This window comes from Mytilus edulis, chromosome 1 (assembly GCF_963676685.1).
Source record: "Mytilus edulis chromosome 1, xbMytEdul2.2, whole genome shotgun sequence".
NCBI classification, from domain to species: domain Eukaryota; kingdom Metazoa; phylum Mollusca; class Bivalvia; order Mytilida; family Mytilidae; genus Mytilus; species Mytilus edulis.
In genome coordinates this window covers 24,210,834-24,233,188 of record NC_092344.1, presented here as the reverse complement: position 1 = coordinate 24,233,188, position 22,355 = coordinate 24,210,834, and the positions used below count along the sequence as shown (strand labels likewise).

The window sequence follows — 22,355 nt, the reverse complement described above, 5'->3', positions numbered from 1 at the left end:
AATTAATAAGAAAAATATTGACGTCAAATAATTGTCCGCAGTAGGCACAAAGGGAAGCTGTGTAGCTGTGGTCTACTTCAGCAAAAACACAGTGTGTCTTACGGCTTAGTTTATTGTTTTTTATGTAGGTTCAAAGATTTAGTCCGTCAGTCTTATTACCTTACAGTCTACCTTACACTTACAGAAAAGTTAATAAAAAATGTTCTACAGCAATAATTGTGTCTGCACTATGTGCAAAGGGAAGCTGGGTAGCTGAGGTGTACTGGAGAAGAAACCCAAGGTGTTCTTCCGCACAGGTTTTTTTGGAACGTAGGTCCAAATTTAGGAACAGACACATAACCCGCTACCTTACAGAAAAGTTAATAAAAAATAATGTACGGCAATACGTTTGTCCGCACTAGGTGCAAAGGAAGGTCGGGTAGCTGTGGTTTACTTGAGAAAAAAACACAGGGTGTTCTTCGGCTGAGTTTATTTTTTTGAAAGAAAGTGCAAAATTGATGTCGGACACCCTACCCCATCACCTAACAGAAAAATTAATAAAAAAAATATTGACGTCAAATAATTGTCCGCAATAGGCACAAAGGGAAGCTGTGTAGCTGTGGTCTACTTCAGAAAAACACAGTGTAATTTACGGCTAAGTTTATTGTTTTTTATGTAGGTTCAAAGATTTAGTCCGTCAGTCTTATTAACTTACAGTCTACCTTACACTTACAGAAAAGTTAATAAAAAATGTTCTACGGCAATACTTGTGTCTGCACTAGGTGCAAAGGGAAGCTGGGTAGCTGCGGTATACTGGAGAAGAAACCCAAGGTGTTCTTCCGCACAGTTTTTTGGAACGTAGGTCCAAATTTAGGAACAGATACCCAACCCCGCTACCTTACAGAAAAGTTAATAAAAAATATTGTACGGCAATATTTGTGTCCGCACTTGGCGCAAAGGAAGGTCGGGTAACTGTGGTTTACTTGAGAATAAACACAGGGTGTTCTTCGGCTGAGTTTATTTTTTTGAAAGAAAGTGCAAAATTGATGTCGGACACCCTACCCCATCACCTAACAGAAAAATTAATAAAAAAAATATTGACGTCAAATAATTGTCCGCAATAGGCACAACGGGAAACTGTGTAGCTGTGGTCTACTTCAGAAAAAAACACAGTGTGTTTTACGGCTTAGTTTATTGTTTTTTATGTAGGTTCAAAGATTGAATCCGTCAGTCTTATTACCTTACAGTCTACCTTACACTTACAGAAAAGTTTATAAAACATGCTCTGCGGCAATACTTGTGCCTGCGTTAGGTGCAAAGGGAAGCTGGGTAGCTGGGGTATACTGGAGAAGAAACCCTAGGTGTTCTTCCGCACAGTTTTTTTTGGAACGTAGGTCCAAATTAAGGAACAGACACCCAACCCCGCTACCTTACAGAAAAGTTAATAAAAAATATAGTACGGCAATACTTTTGTCCGCACTAGGTGCAAAGGAAGGCCGGGTAGCTGTGGTTTACTTGAGGAAAAACACAGGGTGTTCTTCGGCTTAGTTTATTTTTTTGAAAGAAAGTGCAAAATTGGTGTCGGACACCCGACCCCATCACCTTACAGAAAAATTAATAAAAAAAATATTGACGTCAAATAATTGTCCGCAGTAGGCACAAACGGAAGCTGTGTAGCTGTGGTCTACTTCAGAAAAAACACAGTGTGTTTTACGGCTTAGTTTATTGTTTTTATGTAGGTTCAAAGATTTAGTCCGTCAGTCTTATTACCTTACAGTCTACCTTACACTTACAGAAAAGTTAATAAAAAATGTTCTACGGCAAAAATTGTGTCTGCACTATGTGCAAAGGGAAGCTGGGTAGCTCAGGTGTACTGGAGAAAAAACCCAAGGTGTTCTTCCGCACAGGTTTTTTTGGAACGTAGGTCCAAATTTAGGAACAGACACCCAACCCGCTACCTTACAGAAAAGTTAATAAAAAATATTGTACGACAAAACTTTTGTCCGCACTAGGTGCAAAGGAAGGCCGGATAGCTGTGGTTTACTTGAGGAAAACACAGGGTGTTCTTCGGCTTAGTTTATTTTTTTTAAAGAAAGTGCAAAATTGGTGTCGGACACCCTACCCCATGACCTAACACAAAAATTAATAAAAAAATTATTGACGTCAAATAATTGTCCGCAATAGGCACGAAGGGAAGCTGTGTAGCTGTGGTCTACTTCAGCAAAAACACAGTGTGTTTTACGGCTTAGTTTATTGTTTTTTATGTAGGTTCAAAGATTTAGTCCGTCAGTCTTATTACCTTACAGTCTACCTTACACTTACAGAAAAGTTAATAGAAAATGTTCTACGGAAATAATTGTGTCTGCACTATGTGCAAAGGGAAGCTGGGTAGCTGAGGTGTACTGGAGAAGAAACCCAAGGTGTTCTTCCGCACAGGTTTTTTTGGAACGTAGGTCCAAATTTAGGAACAGACACCCAACCCGCTACCTTACAGAAAAGTTAATAAAAAATATTGTTTGGCAATACTTTTGTCCGCACTAGGTGCAAAGGAAGGTCGGGTAACTGTGGTTTACTTAAGAATAAACACAGGGTGTTCTTCGGCTTAGTTTATTTTTTTGAAAGAAAGTGCAAAATTGGTGTCGGACACCCTACCCCATCACCTTACAGAAAAATTAATTAAAAAAATATTGACGTCAAATAATTGTCCGCAATAGGCACAAAGGGAAGCTGTGTAGCTGTGGTCTACTTCAGCAAAAACACAGTGTGTTTTACGGCTTAGTTTATTGTTTTTTATGTAGGTTCAAAGATTTAGTCCGTCAGTCTTATTACCTTACAGTCTACCTTACACTTACAGAAAAGTTAATAAAAAATGTTCTACGGCAATAATTGTGTCTGCATTATGTGCAAAGGGAAGCTGGGTAGCTGAGGTGTACTGGATAAGAAACCCAAGGTGTTCTTCCGCACAAGTTTTTTTGGAACGTAGGTCCAAATTTAGGAACAGACACCCAACCCGCTACCTTACAGAAAAGTTAATAAAAAATATTGTACGGCATTACTTTTGTCCGCACTAGTTGCAAAGGAAGGTCAGGTAGCTGTGGTTTACTTGAGAAAAAACACAGGGTGTTCTTCGGCTGAGTTTATTTTTTTGAAAGAAAGTGCAAAATTGGTGTCTAGCTGTGGTCTACTTCAGAAGAAATACAGTGTGTTCTACGGCTTAGTTTATTGTCTTTTAAGCAGGTTCAAAGATTGAGTCCGTCAGCCTTATTACCTTATAGTCTACCTTACACTTACAGAAAAGTTAATAAAAAATGTTCTACGGCAATACTTGTGTCTGAACTAGGTGCAAAGGGAAGTGGGTAGCTGAGGTGTACTGGAGAAGAAACGCAAGGTGTTGTTCGTCACAGTTTTTTTAAAGTAGGTCCAAATTTAGGGCAGACACCCAACCCCGCTACCTTACAGAAAAGTAAATATAAAAAATATTGTACGGCAACACTTTTGTCTGCACTAGGTGCAAAGAAAGGTTGAGAAATAAGAAAGGGTGTTCTTCGGCTTAGTTTATTCTTTTTAAAAGAAAGTACAAAGTTGGGACCGGACACCCTATCCCACTACTTTACAGAAAAAAAATAATAAAACATGTTCTTATCCAATCATTGTCCACAATAGGCGCAAAGGGGAGCTGGGTAGATGTGGTCTCCTTGAAAAAAAACCACAGTGTGTTCTTCTGCTTAATTTCTTGTTTTTCATGTAGGTTCAAGGATTGAGTCGGACAGTCTTCTCACCTTAAAGTCTTCCATGCAGAAAAGTTAATAAAAAATGTTCTACGGCAAAACTTGTGTCTGCACTAGGTGCAAAGGGAAGATGGGTAGCTGGGGTATACTGGAGAAGAAACCCAAGGTGTTCTTCCGCACAGTTTTTTTGGAACGTAGGTCCAAATTTAGGAACAGACACCCAACCCCGCTACCTTACAGAAAAGTTAATAAAAAATGTTGTACGGCAATACTTTTGTCCGCACTAGGTGCAAAGGAAGGTCGGGTAGCTGTGGTTTACTTGAGGAAAAACACAGGGTGTTCTTCGGCTTAGTTTATGTTTTTGAAAGAAAGTGCAAAATTGATGTCGGACACCCGACCCCATCACCTTACAGAAAAATTAATAAAAAAAATATTGATGTCAAATAATTGTCCGCAATAGGCACAAACGGAAGCTGTGTAGCTGTGGTCTACTTCAGAAAAAACACTGTGTTTTACGGCTTAGTTTATTGTTTTTATGTAGGTTCAAAGATTGAGTCCGTCAGTCTTATTACCTTACAGTCTACCTTACACTTACAGAAAAGTTAATAAAAAATGTTATACGGCAATACTTGTGTCTGCGATAGGTGCAAAGGGAAGCTGGGTAGCTGAGGTATACTGGAGAAGAAACCCAAGGTGTTCTTCCGCACAGTTTTTTTGGAACGTAGGTCCAAATTTAGGAACAGACACCCAACCCCGCAACCTTACAGATTAGTTAATGAAAAATATTGTACGGCAAAACTTTTGTCCGCACTAGGTGCAAAGGAAGGTCGGGTAACTGTGGTTTACTTGAGATTAAACACAGGGTGTTCTTCGGCTTAGTTTATTTTTTTGAAAGAAAGTGCCAAATTGGTGTCGGACACCCTACCCTATCACCTTACAGAAAAATAAATAAGAAAAATATTGACGTCAAATAATTGTCAGAAATAAGCACAAAGGGAGGCTGTGTAGCTGTGGTCTACTTCAGAAAAAATACAGTGTGTTCTACGGCTTAGTTTATTGTCTTTTAAGCAGGTTCAAAGATTGAGTCCGTCAGCCTTATTACCTTATAGTCTACCTTACACTTACAGAAAAGTTAATAAAAAATGTTCTACGGCAATACTTGTGTCTGAACTAGGTGCAAAGGGAAGTGGGTAGCTGAGGTGTACTGGAGAAGAATCGCAAGGTGTTGTTCGGCACAGTTTTTTTTAAAGTAGGTCCAAATTTTGGGCAGACACCCAACCCCGCTACCTTACTGAAAAGTTAATATAAAAATATTGTACGGCAATACTTCTGTCTGCACTAGGTGCAAAGAAAGGTTGAGAAATAATATAGGGTGTTCTTCGGCTTAGTTTATTCTTTTTAAAAGAAAGTACAAAGTTAGGGCCGGACACCCTACCCCACTACTTTACAGAAAAAAAATAATAAAACATGTTCTATGTCAAATCATTGTCCACAATAGGCGCAAAGGGGAGCTGGGTAGATGTTGTCTACTTGAGAAAAAAACACAGTGTGTTCTTTGGCTTAATTTATTGTTTTTCATGTAGGTTCAAGGATTGAGTCGGACAGTCTTCTCACCTTAAAGTCTTCCATGCAAAAAAGTAAATAAAAAATGTTCTACGGCAAAATTTGTGTCTGCACTAGGTGCAAAGGGAAGCTGGGTAGCTGGGGTATACTGGAGAAGAAACCCTAGGTATTCTTCCGCACAGTTTTTTTGGAACGTAGGTCCAAATTAAGGAACAGACACCCAACCCTGCTACCTTACAGAAAAGTTAATAAAAAATATTGTACGGCAATACTTTTGTCCGCACTAGGTGCAAAGGAAGGCCGGGTAGCTGTGGTTTACTTGAGATTAAACACAGGGTGTTCTTCGGCTTAGTTTATTATTTTGAAAGAAAGTGCAAAATTGTTGTCGGACATCCTACCCCATCACCTTACAGAAAAATTAATTAAAAAAATATTGACGTCAAATAATTGTCCGCAATAGACACAAAGGGAAGCTGTGTAGCTGTGGTCTACTTCAGAAAAAAAAAACAAAGTGTGTTTTACGGCTTAGTTTATTGTTTTTTATGTAGGTTCAAAGATTTAGTCCGTCAGTCTTATTACCTTACAGTCTACCTTACACTTACAGAAAAGTTAATAAAAAATGTTCTACGGCAATACTTGTGTCTGCACTATGTGCAAAGGGAATCTGGGTAGCTAAGGTGTACTGGAGAAGAAACCCAAGGTGTTCTTCCGCACAGTTTTTTTGGAACGTAGGTCCAAATTTAGGAACAGACACCCAACCCCGCTACATTACAGAAAAGTTAATAAAAAATATTGTACGGCAATACTTTTTTCCGCCCTAGGTGCAAAGGGAAGTGGGTAGCTGGGGTGTACTGGAGAAGAAACCCGAGGGGTTTTTCGGCACAGTTTTTTTGGATCGTAGGTCTAAATTTAGGGTCAGACACCCAACCCCGCTACCTTACATAATAGTTATCAAAAGTACCAGGATTATAATTTTATACGCCAGGCGCGCGTTTCGTCTACACAAGACTCATCAGTGACGCTCAGATCAAAATAGTTAAAAAGGCAAAACAAATACAAAGTTGAGGAGCATTGAGGACCCAAAATTCCAAAATGTTGTGCCAAATACGGCTAAGGTAATCTACTCCTGGGGTAAGAAAATCCTTAGTTTTTCGAAAAATTCAAAGTTTTGTAAACAGAAAATTTATAAAAATGACATAAAAGTTAATATAAAAAATATTGTACAGCAATACTTCTGTCTGCACTAGGTGCAAAGAAAGGTCGGGTTGCTTGAGAAAAAAAATATAGGGTGTTCTTCAGCTTAGTTTATTATTTTTAAAAGAAAGTGCATAGTTGGGGCCGGACACCCTACCCCACTACTTTACAGAAAAAAATTAATAAAAAATGTTCTATATCAAATCATTGTCCACAAAAGGCGCAAAGGGGAACTGTGTAGCTGTGGTCTACTTGAGAAAAAACATAGTGTGTTCTTCGGCTTAATTTATTGTTTTTCATGTAGGTTCAAGGATTGAGTCGGACAGTCTTCTCACCTTAAATTCTTCCATGCAGAAAAGTTAATAAAAAATGTTCTACGGCAAACTTTTGTCTGCACTAGGTGCAAAGGGAAGCTGGGTAACTGGGGTATACTGGAGAAAAAACACAGGGTGTTCTTCGGCTTAGTTTTTTTTTTGAAAGAAAGTGCAAAATTGATGTCGGACACCTTACCCCATCAACTTAAAGAAAAATTAATAAAAAAAATACTAACGTCAAATAATTGTCCGCAATAGGCACAAAGGGAAGCTGTGTAGCTGTGGTCTACTTCAGAAAAAAATACAGTGTGTTTTACGGCTTAGTTTATTGTTTTTTATGTAGATTTAAAGATTAAGTCGGACAGTCTTATTACCTTACAGTCTACCTTACACTTACAGAAAAGTTAATACAAAATGTTCTACAGCAAATTTTTGTCTGCACTAGGTGCAAAGGTAATCTGGGTAGAAAGGTGTACTGGAGAAGAAACCCAAGGTGTTCTTCCGCACAGTTTCTTTGGAACGTAGGTCCCAGTTTAGGAACAGACACCCAACCCCGCTACATTACAGAAAAGTTCGTAAAAAATATTGTACGGCAATACTTTTTTCCGCACTAGGTCCAAAGAAAGGCCGGGTTGCTATGGTTTACTTGAGAAAACACACAGGGTGTTCTTCGGCTTAGTTTATTCTTTTTAAAAGAAAGTACAAAGATGGGGCCGGACACCCTACCCCACTACTTTACAGAAAAAAAATAATAAAACATGTTCTATGTCAAATCATTGTCCACAATAGGCGTAAGCAAAGGGGAGCTGGGTAGATGTGGTCTACTTGAGAAAAAAACACAGTGTGTTCTTCGGCTTAATTTATTGTTTTTCATGTAGGTTCAAGGATTGAGTCGGACAGTCTTCTCACCTTAACGTCCTCTATGCAGAAAAGTTAATAAAAATGTTCTACGGCAAAACTTTTGTCTGCACTAGGTGAAGAGGCAAGCTGGGTAGCTGGGGTATACTTGAGAGAAAAAAACACAGGGTATTCTTCGGCTTAGTTTTTTTTTTTTTGAAAGAAAGTGCAAAGTTGGTCTCGGACACCCTACCCCACTACTTTACAGAAAAAAATTAATAAAAAATGTTCTATATCAAATCATTGTCCACAAAAGGCGCAAAGGGGAATTGTGTAGCTGTGGTCTACTTGAGAAAAAACATAGTGTGTTCTTCTGCTTAGTATATTGTTTTTCATGTAGGTTCAAGGATTGAGTCGGACAGTCTTCTCACCTTAAATTCTTCCATGCAGAAAAGTTAATAAAAAATGTTCTACGGCAAACTTTTGTCTGCACTAGGTGCAAAGGGAAGCTGGGTAGCTGGGGTATACTGGAGAAGAAACCCAAGGTGTGCTTCCGCACAGTTTTTTTGGAACGTAGGTCCAAGTTTAGGAACAGACACCCAACCCCGCTACATTACAGAAAAGTTAATAAGAAATATTGTACGGCAATACTTTTTTCCGCCCTAGGTGCAAAGGGAAGTGGGTAGCTGGGGTGTACTGGAGAAGAAACCCGAGGTGTTTTTCGGCACAGTTTTTTTGGATCGTAGGTCCAAATTTAGGGTCAGACACCCAACCCCGCTACCTTACATAATAGTTATCAAAAGTACCAGGATTATAATTTTATACGCCAGACGCGCGTTTCGTCTACACAAGACTCATCAGTGACGCTCAGATCAAAATAGTTAAAAAGCCAAAACAAATACAAAGTTGAGGAGCATTGAGGACCCAAAATTCCAAAATGTTGTGCCAAATACGGCTAAGGTAATTTACTCCTGGGGTAAGAAAATCCTTAGTTTTTCGAAAAATTCAAAGTTTTGTAAACAGAAAATTTATAAAAATGACATAAAAGTTAATATAAAAAATATTGTACAGCAATACTTCTGTCTGCACTAGGTGCAAAGAAAGGTCGGGTTGCTTGAGAAAAAAAATATAGGGTGTTCTTCAGCTTAGTTTATTATTTTTAAAAGAAAGTGCATAGTTGGGGCCGGACACCCTACCCCACTACTTTACAGAAAAAAAATAATAAAAAATGTTCTATATCAAATCATTGTCCACAAAAGGCGCAAAGGGGAACTGTGTAGCTGTGGTCTACTTGAGAAAAAACATAGTGTGTTCTTCGGCTTAATTTATTGTTTTTCGTGTAGGTTCAAGGATTGAGTCGGACAGTCTTCTCACCTTAAAGTCTTCCATGCAAAAAAGTAAATAAAAATTGTTCTACGGCAAAACTTGTGTCTGCACTAGGTGCAAAAGGAAGCTGGGTAGCTGGGGTATACTGGAGAAAAAACACAGGGTGTTCTTCGGCTTAGTTTTTTTTTTTTGAGAGAAAGTGCAAAATTGATGTCGGACACCTTACCCCATCACCTTAAAGAAAAATTAATAAAAAAAATATTGACGTCAAATAATTGTCCGCAATAGGAACAAAGGGAAGCTGTGTAGCTGTGGTCTACTTCAGAAAAAAATACAGTGTGTTTTACGGCTTAGTTTATTGTTTTTTATGTAGATTTAAAGATTAAGTCGGACAGTCTTATTACCTTACAGTCTACCTTACACTTACAGAAAAGTTAATAAAAAATGTTCTACTGCAAATTTTTGTCTGCACTAGGTGCAAAGGTAATCTGGGTAGCAAAGGTGTACTGGAGAAGAAACCCAAGGTGTTCTTCCGCACAGTTTCTTTGGAACGTAGGTCCCAGTTTAGGAACAGACACCCAACCCCGCTACATTACAGAAAAGTTCGTAAAAAATATTTTACGGCAATACTTTTTTCCGCGCTAGGTCCAAAGAAAGGCCGGGTTGCTATGGTTTACTTGAGAAAACACACAGGGTGTTCTTCGGCTTAGTTTATTCTTTTTAAAAGAAAGTACAAAGATGGAGCCGGACACCCTACCCCACTACTTTACAGAAAAAAAATAATAAAACATGTTCTATGTCAAATCATTGTCCACAATAGGCGCAAGCAAAGGGAAGCTGGGTAGATGTGGTCTACTTGAAAAAAAAAACACAGTGTGTTCTTCGGCTTAATTTATTGTTTTTCATGTAGGTTCAAGGATTGAGTCGGACAGTCTTCTCACCTTTACGTCCTCTATGCAGAAAAGTTAATAAAAAATGTTCTACGGCAAAACTTTTGTCTGCACTAGGTGAAGAGGGAAGCTGGGTAGCTGGGGTATACTTGAGAGAAAAAAACACAGGGTATTCTTCGGCTTAGTTTTTTTTTTTTTTGAAAGAAAGTGCAAAGTTGGTCTCGGACACCCTACCCCACTACCTTACAGAAAAATTAATAAAAAAATATTGACGTCAAATAATTGTCCAAAATGGAAGCTGTGTAGCTGTGGTCTACTTTAGAATAAACACAGTTTGTTCTACGGCTTATTTTATTGTTTTTTAAGTATGTTCAACGATTGAGTCGGACAATTTTATTACCTTACAGTCCACCTTACAGAAAAGTTAATAAAAATGTTCTACGGCAATACTTGTGTCTGCACTAGGTGTTAAGGGAAGCTGGGTAAATAGTTATCAAAGTTACCAGGATTATAATTTAGTACGCCAGATGCGCGTTTCGTCTACATAAGACTCATCAGTGACGCTCATATCAAAAAATTTATAAAGCCAAACAAGTACAAAGTTGAAGAGCGTTGAGGACCCAAAATTCCGAAAAGTTGTGCCAAATACGGCTAAGGTAATCTATGCTTGGAATAAGAAAATCCTTACTGAGGTGTACTGGAGAAGAAACCCAAGGTGTTCTTCGGCACAGTTTGTTTTTAACGTAGGTCCAAATTTAGGTGCAGACACCCAACATCACTACCTTACAGAGAAGTTAATAAAAAATGTTGTACGGCAATACTTTTGTCCGCACTAGGTGCAAAGGAAGGAAGGGAAGCTGTGGTTTCCTATAAAAAAACACATGGTGTTCTTCGGCTTAGTTCATTTTTTTTGAAAGAAAGTGCAAAGTTGGTGTCGGACACCCTACCCCATCATCTTACAAAAAAATTAATAAAAAACATATTGACGTCAATTACTTGTCCGCAATAGGCACAAAGGGAAGCTGTGTAGCTGTGGTCTACTTTAGAAAAAACACAGTGCGTTCTTCGGCTTAGTTTATTGTGTGTCATGTAGGTTCAAGGATTGAGTCGGACAGTCTTCTCACCTTAAAGTCTTCCATGCAGAAAAGTTAATAAAAAATGTTCTACGGTAAAACTTTTGTCTGCATTAGGTGCAAAGGGAAGCCGGGTAGCTGGGGTATACTGGAGAAGACCACCTATGTGTTCTTCCAAACAGTTTGTTTGGAACGTAGGTCCAAATTTAGGAACAGACACCCAACCTTACTACCTTACAGAAAAGTTAATAAAAAATGTTGTACGGCAATACTGTTGTCCGCACTAGGTGCAAAGAAAGGTCGGGTAGCTGTGGTATACTTGAGCAAAAACACAGGGTATTCTTCTGCCTAGTTTTGTTTTTTTTAAAGAAAGTGCAAAGATGGTGTCGGACACCCTACCCCACTACCTTACAGAAAAATTAATAAAAAAAATATTGACGTAAAATAATTGTCCGCAATAGGCCCACAGGGAAGCTGTGTAGCTGGGGTTAACTTGAGAAAAAACACAGTGTGGTCTACGGCTTAGTTTATTGGTTTTTTTTTAGTCGGACAGTCTTCTCACCTTAACGTCCTCTATGCAGAAAAGTTAATAAAAAATGTTCTACGGCAAAACTTTTGTCTGCACTAGGTGAAGAGGGAAGCTGGGTAGCTGGGGTATACTTGAGAGAAAAAAACACAGGGTATTCTTCGGCTTAGTTTTTTTTTTTTTTGAAAGAAAGTGCAAAGTTGGTCTCGGACACCCTACCCCACTACCTTACAGAAAAATTAATAAAAAAATATTGACGTCAAATAATTGTCCAAAATGGAAGCTGTGTAGCTGTGGTCTACTTTAAACACAGTTTGTTCTACGGCTTATTTTATTGTTTTTTAAGTATGTTCAACGATTGAGTCGGACAATTTTATTACCTTACAGTCCACCTTACAGAAAAGTTAATAAAAATGTTCTACGGCAATACTTGTGTCTGCACTAGGTGCTAAGGGAAGCTGGGTAAATAGTTATCAAAGTTACCAGGATTATAATTTAGAACGCCAGACGCGCGTTTCGTCTACATAAGACTCATCAGTGACGCTCATATCAAAAAATTTATAAAGCCAAACAAGTACAAAGTTGAAGAGCGTTGAGGATCCAAAATTCCGAAAAGTTGTGCCAAATACGGCTAAGGTAATCTATGCCTGGAATAAGAAAATCCTTACTGAGGTGTTCTGGAGAAGAAACCCAAGGTGTTCTTCGGCACAGTTTGTTTTTAACGTAGGTCCAAATTTAGGTGCAGACTCCCAACCTCACTACCTTACAGAGAAGTTAATAAAAAATGTTGTACGGCAATACTTTTGTCCGCACTAGGTGCAAAGGAAGGTAGGGAAGCTGTGGTTTCCTATAAAAAACACATGGTGTTCTTCGGCTTAGTTCATTTTTTTTGAAAGAAAGTGCAAAGTTGGTGTCGGACACCCTACCCCATCATCTTACAGAAAAATTAATAAAAAAAATATTGACGTCAATTACTTGTCCGCAATAGGCACAAAGGGAAGCTGTGTAGCTGTGGTCTACTTTAGAAAAAACACAGTGCGTTCTTCGGCTTAGTTTATTTTGTGTCATGTAGGTTCAAGGATTGAGTCGGACAGTCTTCTCACCTTAAAGTCTTCCATGCAGAAAAGCTAATAAAAAATGTTCTACGGTAAAACTTTTGTCTGCATTAGGTGCACAGGGAAGCTGGGTAGCTGGGGTATACTAAAGAAGACCACCTAGGTGTTCTTCCAAACAGTTTGTTTGGAACGTAGGTCCAAATTTAGGAACAGACACCCAACTTTACTACCTTACAGAAAAGTTAATAAAAAATGTTGTACGGCAATACTGTTGTCCGCACTAGGTGCAAAGAAAGGTCGGGTAGCTGTGGTATACTTGAGCAAAAACACAGGGTATTCTTCTGCCTATTTTTTTTTTTTTTAAAGAAAGTGCAAAGATGGTGTCGGACACCCTACCCCACTACCTTACAGAAAAATTAATAAAAAAAATATTGACGTAAAATAATTGTCCGCAATAGGCCCACAGGGAAGCTGTGTAGCTGGGGTTAACTTGAGAAAAAACACAGTGTGGTCTACGGCTTAGTTTATTGTTTTTCAAGTAGGTTCAAAGATTGAGTCGGACAGTCTAATTACCGTACAGTCTACCTTACAGAAAAGTTAATCAAAATGTTCTACGGCAATACTTGTGTCTGCACTAGGTGCAAAAGGAAGCTTGGTAGCTGAGGTGTACTGGAGAAGAAACCCAAGGTGTTCTTCGGCACAGTTTGTTTTTAACGTAGGTCTAAATTTACGGTCAGACACCAAACCCCGCTAACTTACAGAAAAGTTAATAAAAAACATTGTACGTCAATACTTCTGTCCGCACTAGGTGCAAAGAAAGGCCGGATTGCTGTGGCTTACTTGAGAAAAAACACAGGGTGTTCTACGGCTTACTTTAGTCTTTTTAAAAGAAAGTGCAAAGTTGGGGCCGGACATCCTACCCCACTACTTTACAGAAAAAAAATAACAAAAAAATAGACAAGTAAATATAAATGTTCTACGGCAATACTGTTGTCCGCACTAGGGGAAAAGAGAAGCTTTTTTAAAAGTCCAAAGTTTTGGGTCGGACACCCTACCAAACTCTCACAGAAAAGTAAATATAAAATGTTATACCGCAAAACGTGTGTCCGCAATGCTGTAAAGGGGAGCTGGGTAACTGAGGTCAACTTGAGTTTAGATTCATGGTGTTTGTCGTCTGATCTTTTTTCATAAGGAAGTCCAAAGTTGGGGGCAGACACTCTACCCTACTCTTACAGAAAAGTTAATAAAAAAACGTTCTTCGGCAATACTTTTGTCTTCACAAGTGGTAAAGGGAAGCTGGGTAACTGAGGTATACTTGAGAAAACAAATCCCATTGTTTTTCGACTTACATTTTGATTAAGTAGTCCAAAGTTGGTATCGTTCCCAATTCTTATAGAAAAAAAAAATCTTTGTCAATACTTTTGTCTGCATGAGACCCAAAGGGAAGCTGAGTAGATGAGATGTACTTGAGAAAAAATCTAGGTTGTTGTTCGGCTTAGTTAGGGTTGAACACCCTACCCCACCTTTACACAAAAGTTGATAAAATAATGTTCTTCGGCAATGTCTGCACTAGGTATAAAGGTAAACAGGGTTACTGTGGTCTAAATGGAAAACATCCAGGGTGGTTTTCGGATTCTTTTTTTCAGTACTACGGTAATCATTTTGTCCGATTAAATGCAAAGAGAGGCTGGGTAGCTGCGGTCTACCTGAGAATAAAAATCCGGGGTGTTGTTTTGTGTTCTGTTTTAAGTAGGTCCAAAGTTGGGGTTGACACCCTTTCCAATTCTTACAGAAAAGTGTTAAACACAATGTTAAACTGCCATACTTTTCACAGCACAAGGTGCAAATTACAGAAAAGTTATTAAATAAATATTCTTCGGCAATGCTTTTGTCCGCAACAGATGTAATCTAGGTAGCTAAAGTCTACTTGAATAAAATCAAGGGTGTTTTACGGCTTATTTTGTTTTTAAAGTAGGTCCAAAAGTGGGACCGGATATCGTTCCCACATGTTACAAAAAAATGTTCTACGGCAACTCTTTTGTCTCACTAGGTGCAGATAGAAGCTAGGTTGCTGAGGTCTGTCTGAGAAAAAGTTCAGGATGTTCTTCGGCTTAGTTTTTTTCCAAGTATGTCTAACGTAGGGGTCTGACACCCTCTTTAACCCTTACAGAAAAGTTAATAAACAAATGTTCTTCAGCAGTGCATCTGTCTGCACAATGCGCAAAATGGAAGTAAGGTAGATGAGGTGTATATGAGAAAACATATCCAGGGTATTGTTTGATTTATTTTTTTATTATTAAACTAGATCCAGAGTTAGGGTCGAACACCCTATCCCCACCTTACAGAAAAGTTAATAAAAAAAAGTTCTACGGCAAGACTGTTGTTCGTACTAGATGAAAAGGGAAGCTTCGTAGCTATCTACTTGAAAAAAAATCCAGGGTTTTGTTCGGCTTGAAGTTTTTTTTTTAAGTGGGTCCAAACCTTGTAAAATTCGCCGAAAGTTTTTGTTCTTCTGTTTAAAGATTCTTCCACAAGTTGAGAAATTCTCCTGAAATTAATAATAAAAAAATAGTAAATAATTGAATCCTAAATAAATGAAGTACTAGGTAATCAATGTACAACAGAAGACCGTGTATATTTACGCCAAAAAATGGCATTTTTAACAGAAAAAAATGAATATAGCAAATTGCTCTTCACACTTTAAACATAAGGCAAAACTCTTTTGAAGTGACTTTTGAAAAATCATTTTCTTAATGATATTTGAAATTTGTTATCTATATGGATTTTTTTTTTTTTTTTATTTCACGAGGATATTAAAAAAAGATAAAATTTCAACAGTTTGAATACATCAAATGATTTGCAGATGCTTGTTTTAGAAAGGAAAAATAATATAAGTTCATTTCAGAAGAAAAATTGGAATTGCTGACATTAAGTATTTTGTAATTTGAGTTAAAAGGTTAAAAAATGAAAAAATGCATGTTTCATTTTGAATTGAAATTATTTCGCAATATAAAAATTTAAAAGGATGATCAAAACTGCATATTTTTTTTTAATTTTTAATGAGTAGATCTAGAATGAAATGAAATTTGTTTCAATATATGTGTTTTAAATATTCAAATTGTCGACAGTATTTTAAAACATCTTGAAGAACTTGTTAATTATGTATACGTGTGCACTATGTGTGTATCACCTAATTTTGAACATGAGAAATATACTAAAAGGTACAATTATGACCAAAAAGATGTGATTTTTTATTAATTAGTTTACCCGCAAAACACACGACAGAATACCTACACGTGTCTGGAAGATGACAATTATCCTTAAATGTGTATATTAAGAATGGAAATGTGGAACGTGTAACAAAGGCAACAACCCGATCAAAAGGCAAAAAAGAGCTCAAGATCACCAATCGGTCTTCAACACAGCGGGAAATTTCTGCGACCGAAGGCGGTCTTCATGCAGCTGACCCCTTAACATGTGTACGTATGCATTGAAGATAGAAGTTACACACAAGTCCAATATTTAGAAAACAATTAATTCAATTGACAACACATAAACAAGACTAACAAAAGACGGAGGCTCCTGACTTGGACATACATATGTATTGTTAGACCATCTAACACCTCTAAACAATGTAGAATAAACATAGACACGAAATCACGCACAGTAAAACTCAGAGTCAGATATCTTATTGGCCGAAAACCACAATTAATGATCCCGCTTTTCGTTGTCTACGAATATAGTTCCCTTTAATAATAGTGTATTTTGTCTCTATTTTTTTCTTTCCCTTCCTCAGATTTCTTAGTTTTTCTGGGGTGGAAATGATAGAAGAGAGCTTAAATAAAACTTTTGGATTTTTCATTTTAACTGATGTTTATATGGAAATAGTGATTAGGCCAGGTACAAAAAGGGTATAATTACACTTTTCGGAACATCTCTTGAATTGCCTAAGGGGTATGGATGTGTATTTACCAAATGTGTATGATGTATACTTGATATTTTTGTATTGACGTATGTGCATTACACACACACACACAAAACAAAAAAAAAGATTTGTTTTTAATTCGACAAAACGTTATAAAGAAATGATAGAGGAATTAATTGTGGTCTCGGGCCTAATAGATTTCAAAACTAAGCTAAATGACAATGATACATACATACATTAACAACAGACTACTATCAATTACTGAAATGCCCGTTCCAGACATAAATTAATCTGATTGAAAGATAATGTCTTCATCAACTGAATTTCTAGCATAATCTCTCTCGTTCGGGGTTTTTGTATAAAGTAAAATCACAAAAATACTGAACTCAGAGGAAAATCAATTTGGAAAGTCCATAATCACATGGCAAAATCAAAAAACAAAACGCATCAAAAACGAATGGACAAGAACTGTCATATTCCTGACTTGGTACAGGCATTTTCAAATGTAGAAAATGGTGGATTAAACCTGGTTCTATAGCGCTAACCCTCTCACACTAATAACAGTCTCATCAAATTCCGTTACATTTACATGATGCGTTAAATAAACAGTCACAATCAATAAAATAGTCAAAATATGGGAACATCAGTCATCATCGTATAACAATTTAACAGGACACAACAACATCTACTATCTACGAACACATGGATTGATTTGAGTGTCTGACGTCAGAAAAATCATCATAAAATATGTGAAAAGAACATAAACCGTTTTATGCCAACAACTTGTTTTATAATAAATTTGTGTATTTACAATGCAAAAACCATATGTCATTGAGTAAATAAATATTCATACTAAAATATGTCATTCTTATGGACAGTATCGTAACTGTATCCCTTTTGAATAAGCCTGTTTGGTTAGGTTTTGAGGTGAATGCCGACATATTTGTGTTTTGTATAGAATATTACCGTTACAGAATAAGATTTGATGTGTACATTTGAACATATAACATGTCTGTGTGTTGATGTGCATTTTTTTGGCGAATGGTGTCATTGTACCGTTGATACAATTTAGTGAATGTAATGACTAGTTTGCGATACAGAAAACCATGGTGTAATATATTTTAGTAATACAGAGATTGATGTCGTTAAAATCAAATACATATACTACATTACTTGTTCTGACATCGAACTCGGACTTCTTTTGAAATGAGCATTACTGTGCGCATTGATGTGTGTTTGTTGACTAGATGTATATTAAAGATTCATTGGTGGCCTTTGGCTGTTGTCTGCACTTTGGTCGAATTGCTTTCTCTTTTGCGCATTACCCATTTCTATTCTCAATGTTATCATATATATAATATATTAATACTACTCATGTTCGGAATAAGTTTTCTTTTTTCAATTTATAATGTCAAAATATAAAAGATAAAATGCTTTGGAGCATTTTTCATTTTCAATATGTAAAGTCAAATAAAAAAATGCTTAAGGTCAGCAATTTTAATATATACTTTTTACAATGAAATTAAAATATATTTTTTTCTTAAACAAGTATATACAAATGTTTTATTAATTTAAACTGTTGAAAAATTAACTCATTTTAACACAAACTTATTTTTTTTTTAAATATCCTCATGAAATCAAAATGTGTAATCTCATGAATATTACAAATTTCAAATCGCATTCAAGAAAAGATTTTTATGAGTTGATGTCAAAAGATGTTTATCTCGATATTGACGACTTCAAGTCTAAACCTCCTGATTGCACTTGTGCTAGTTCCCAATTCACATATAATCCCGCTGGCCACGTTATTACCGGTGACCTTAACATTGTTAATAACACTTCTCTACGAAACGTGTTATCGAAAGGTCCGAAATATCATGAGCCTAAATCCATCAATTGGAAATACAACTTTAAAATTTTGATGGATTCAGTCGAGGATTATGCCAGGCAATGGGCTAAGCGCGAGAAGGAAGACGTAGACACTCTATCCGAATGGATAAAGGCAGTGAGGTCCTTAATACATATCAGAATTAAGAAACTGAATGGGTCCATCAATGCCCTTGCTACGTCAATTTTTAAAGACCCAAATGTTGCTAAACACCTATCCGACCTCCATGATAAATATGTTGTTGTCCCCGCAGACAAAGCCCCAAATAACATCGTTTTTGTCTGTAAAAGTCATTACATTAATTGCTTGATAAACGAATTAGGTATAGACAATTCACTTGGAAACTCAACATATACCCTCACGACACTTACCAAAGAGGAAATCCTGGATAATCATAGGTCTGTGCTTTGTTCCTTTGGTATTTCAACCAAAGATGAAGAACTGGATCTTCCATCACTATATTGGATACCTAAACTACATAAGTGTCCTTACAAACAACGGTATATTGCTGGGTCTTCCAAGTGCTCCACAAAACCTCTTTCTAAATTATTAACATCCATTTTATCAGCAATCAAAGACGGGCTTCAAAGTTATTGTGAAACTGCCTATTCTAGAGGTGGCGTGAATCAGATGTGGATACTTAAAAATTCCAAAGATCTTTTAGAGTACATACAATCTAACTCTCTTTCATCTTGTAACAGTATTAAAACATTTGACTTCTCTACTCTTTACACAAGTATTCCACATTCCAAACTTAAAGACAAATTAAAAGAGTTGGTATTACTTTGCTTCATAAAAAAGAATGGCCAACGCAGATACAAGTATCTTGTCTTAGGGAGGGATAAGTCCTACTTTGTAAAGAATCACTCTGATTCAAACAAAAAATTCTCTGAAACCGATATTATCAAGATGCTTGATTTCTTGATTGACAACATATTTGTTACGTTCGGAGGACGTGTTTTTCAACAGACTGTCGGCATACCAATGGGAACAAACTGTGCCCCTCTACTTGCTGACTTGTTTCTTTATTATTATGAGGCTGACTTCATGCAGGAACTTCTTAGGAAGAAAGAAAAGAAGTTAGCAATATCCTTTAACTCTACTTTCCGCTATATAGATGACGTTCTTTCACTAAACAATTCAAAGTTTGGTGACTATGTGGAACGCATCTATCCCATCGAATTGGAGATAAAGGATACTACAGATACAGTTAAGTCAGCTTCATATCTTGACTTACATCTAGAAATTGACAATGAGGGTCGGTTGAAGACAAAACTTTACGACAAAAGAGATGATTTCAGCTTTCCAATTGTGAACTTTCCATTTCTAAGTAGCAACATTCCAGCAGCACCTGCATACGGGGTATATATCTCTCAATTGATACGATATTCCCGTGCTTGCATTTCCTATCATGATTTTCTTGATAGAGGGTTACTGCTCACAAGGAAGCTATTAAATCAAGAGTTCCAAATGGTGAAGTTGAAATCATCCCTTCGTAAATTTTACGGACGCCATCACGAGTTGGTTGACCGTTATGGAATAACCATTTCACAAATGATATCGGATATGTTCCTCACGTCGTAACTACAATCCCCTTCCCTTTCATGAATTTGACCTACCGAATTAGACTATTTACCGGATTTGTAATCACATAAGCAACACGACGGGTGCCGCATGTGGAGCAGGATCTGCTTACCCTTCCGGAGCACCTGAGATCACCCCTAGTTTTTGGTGGGGTTCGTGTTGTTTATTCTTTAGTTTTCTATGTTGTGTCATGTGTACTATTGTTTTTCTGTTTGTCTTTTTCATTTTTAGCCATGGCGTTGTCAGTTTGTTTTAGATTTATGAGTTTGACTGTCCCTTTGGTATCTTTCGTCCCTCTTTTGTTACATATTTCCAAACAATGAACTTAAAAAATTGCAGTATTTTTTTATTTCAAAGTAGCAAATGTTTGACGTCAATGCACACAGAAGAATAAAGAACACTTTATAAGTGTACACTTAGTTTGTTTAAGTTCATTTAGATTCTTTTACAAAAATAATCAGTAATCTTGAACTCAGATATATTTGATTGAATGCGTTTACGACTAATTGTCTGAACTATGAACTTACCATTTTACTTTTCTACATTGGTTAGAGGTATAGGGGGAGGGTTAAGATCTCACAAATATGTTTAACCCCGCCGCATTTTTGCGCCTGTCCCAAGTCAGGAGCCTCTGGCCTTTGTTAGTCTTGTATTATTTTAATTTTAGTTTCTTGTGTACAATTTGGAAATTAGTATGGCGTTCATTATCACTGGACTAGTATATATTTGTTTAGGGGCCAGCTGAAGGACGCCTCCGGGTGCGGGAATTTCTCGCTACATTGAAGACCTGTTGGTGACCCTCTGCTGTTGTTTTTTGTTTAGTCGGGTTGTTGTCTCTTTGACACATTCCCCATTTCCATTCTCAATTTTATTATGTTTGTTGAAAGCGTCATTTGATAAAAGTCTTTACTTATTCTTTTTTATTATACTTTGTCACTTCTTTCGACTTTTTAAAGACTGTCCTTGCAGTAGAAGAAAAAAAAATCATTTCATTTGTAATTGCTTTTGGATAAGACCGTTTTGCATGCATACCTTTTTTATTTGGTTTTCAGCAAAATTAAACCACATTTAATAGTGCCATTATATATTAGATAGAATGCATGTACAGTTGATAATCTTGATCTTGATATATTGCTTTTTTCTAACAGTCAATCGAATTTACCTGTTTATAAAAGTCGCCAAACTTTTTCTTCTGATGTTGTGCGATTATTCCACAAGTTTGGAAATTCTCCTGAAATTAATAATAAAAAGAATCAATAATTGAACATTAATGAAGTTAGTAATGTATGTACAATAGAAAATAGTGACCATACCAAACCAATGAACACCAACTGTCATATTCCTGACTTGGTACAGGCATTTTCTTTCTATAAAAATGGTTGATTAAATTGATTTTAAAGCTTGTTAAACCTCTCCTTTGTATGACTGTCGTATTAAAATCCATTATATTGACAACGATTTGTGAACAAATCAAACAGGCATAACAGGTAAAAAATGTCAAAAATAGAGAAAAATTATCTTAATCCCTATTAAACAAAGAAATATATTAACAAACATTTACCATTGCACAATAATACAATGATGGGATGTATAAGTACAAAGTCACATTATATATAAGAAAGAAACACAAAAAGGCATATAGACAAACAGACATATAGACAAAAAGTTATATAGACATATATGTTTTCGAATGCGTTTAAGACTAATTGTCTGAAAAATGACCCTACCATTGTTATGTTCATTGAAATAATTTTGTTATAACCGTGCTTATATATTTTTGTGCATACTTTTCCTCTAGTTTCATAGACTTTTTATAGACTCTCCTTGCAAAAGAAAACGTCATTTTATTCAGAATTGTTTATAGGAAAGACTATTTTACGTGCCTACATTTTTCATAATTTTTTTTGCAATAGTGAACTACATTCAATAGTGCCGTTATATTAGGTAGAATAATAAAATTAACGGTACCAATTTTCTTGCACCAGATGCGCATTTCGACAATACATGTCTCTTCAGTGATGCTCGTGGCCAAAATATTTGAAATCCAAAGCTTATATAAAAGATGAAGAGCTATATTCCAAAAGGTCCAAAAAGTATAGCCAAATCCGTGAAAGGAATCAGAGCTTTGCATGAGGGAGATACATTCCTAAATTTATAATAATTTCTAATATTTTGTTACAGCAAATTTTAATAACACAAAAAAATCCGTATTTCATGCCAGTACCGAAGTACTGGCTACTGGGTTGGTGATACCCTCGGGGACTAATAGTCCACCAGCAGAGGCATCGACCCAGTGGTAGTAATAAAATTAACGGTACCAATTTTCTTGCACCAGATGCGCATTTCGACAATACATGTCTCTTCAGTGATGATCGTGGCCAAACTATTTGAAATCCAAAGCTTATATAAAAGATATAAATGTACAGTTGATTATCTTGATATTGATGTATAGTTTATTCTAACAATCATTCGA

General features: G+C 36.6%; 1 long non-coding RNA gene across 2 annotated transcripts in view; it reads right to left on the bottom strand.

Moving 5' to 3' along the window:
- LOC139528553 (uncharacterized) overlaps positions 1 to 22,355 on the bottom strand; it is a 58,617-nt gene that overhangs the window by 34,596 nt on the left and 1,666 nt on the right. For both annotated transcript variants that reach the window (XR_011665626.1, XR_011665624.1), the window contains 2 exons: positions 21,045 to 21,113; positions 14,967 to 15,033 (listed from right to left, as the gene is read on the bottom strand). This is a non-coding gene — a long non-coding RNA (uncharacterized lncRNA). The remainder of the gene's footprint in view (positions 1 to 14,966; positions 15,034 to 21,044; positions 21,114 to 22,355) is intronic.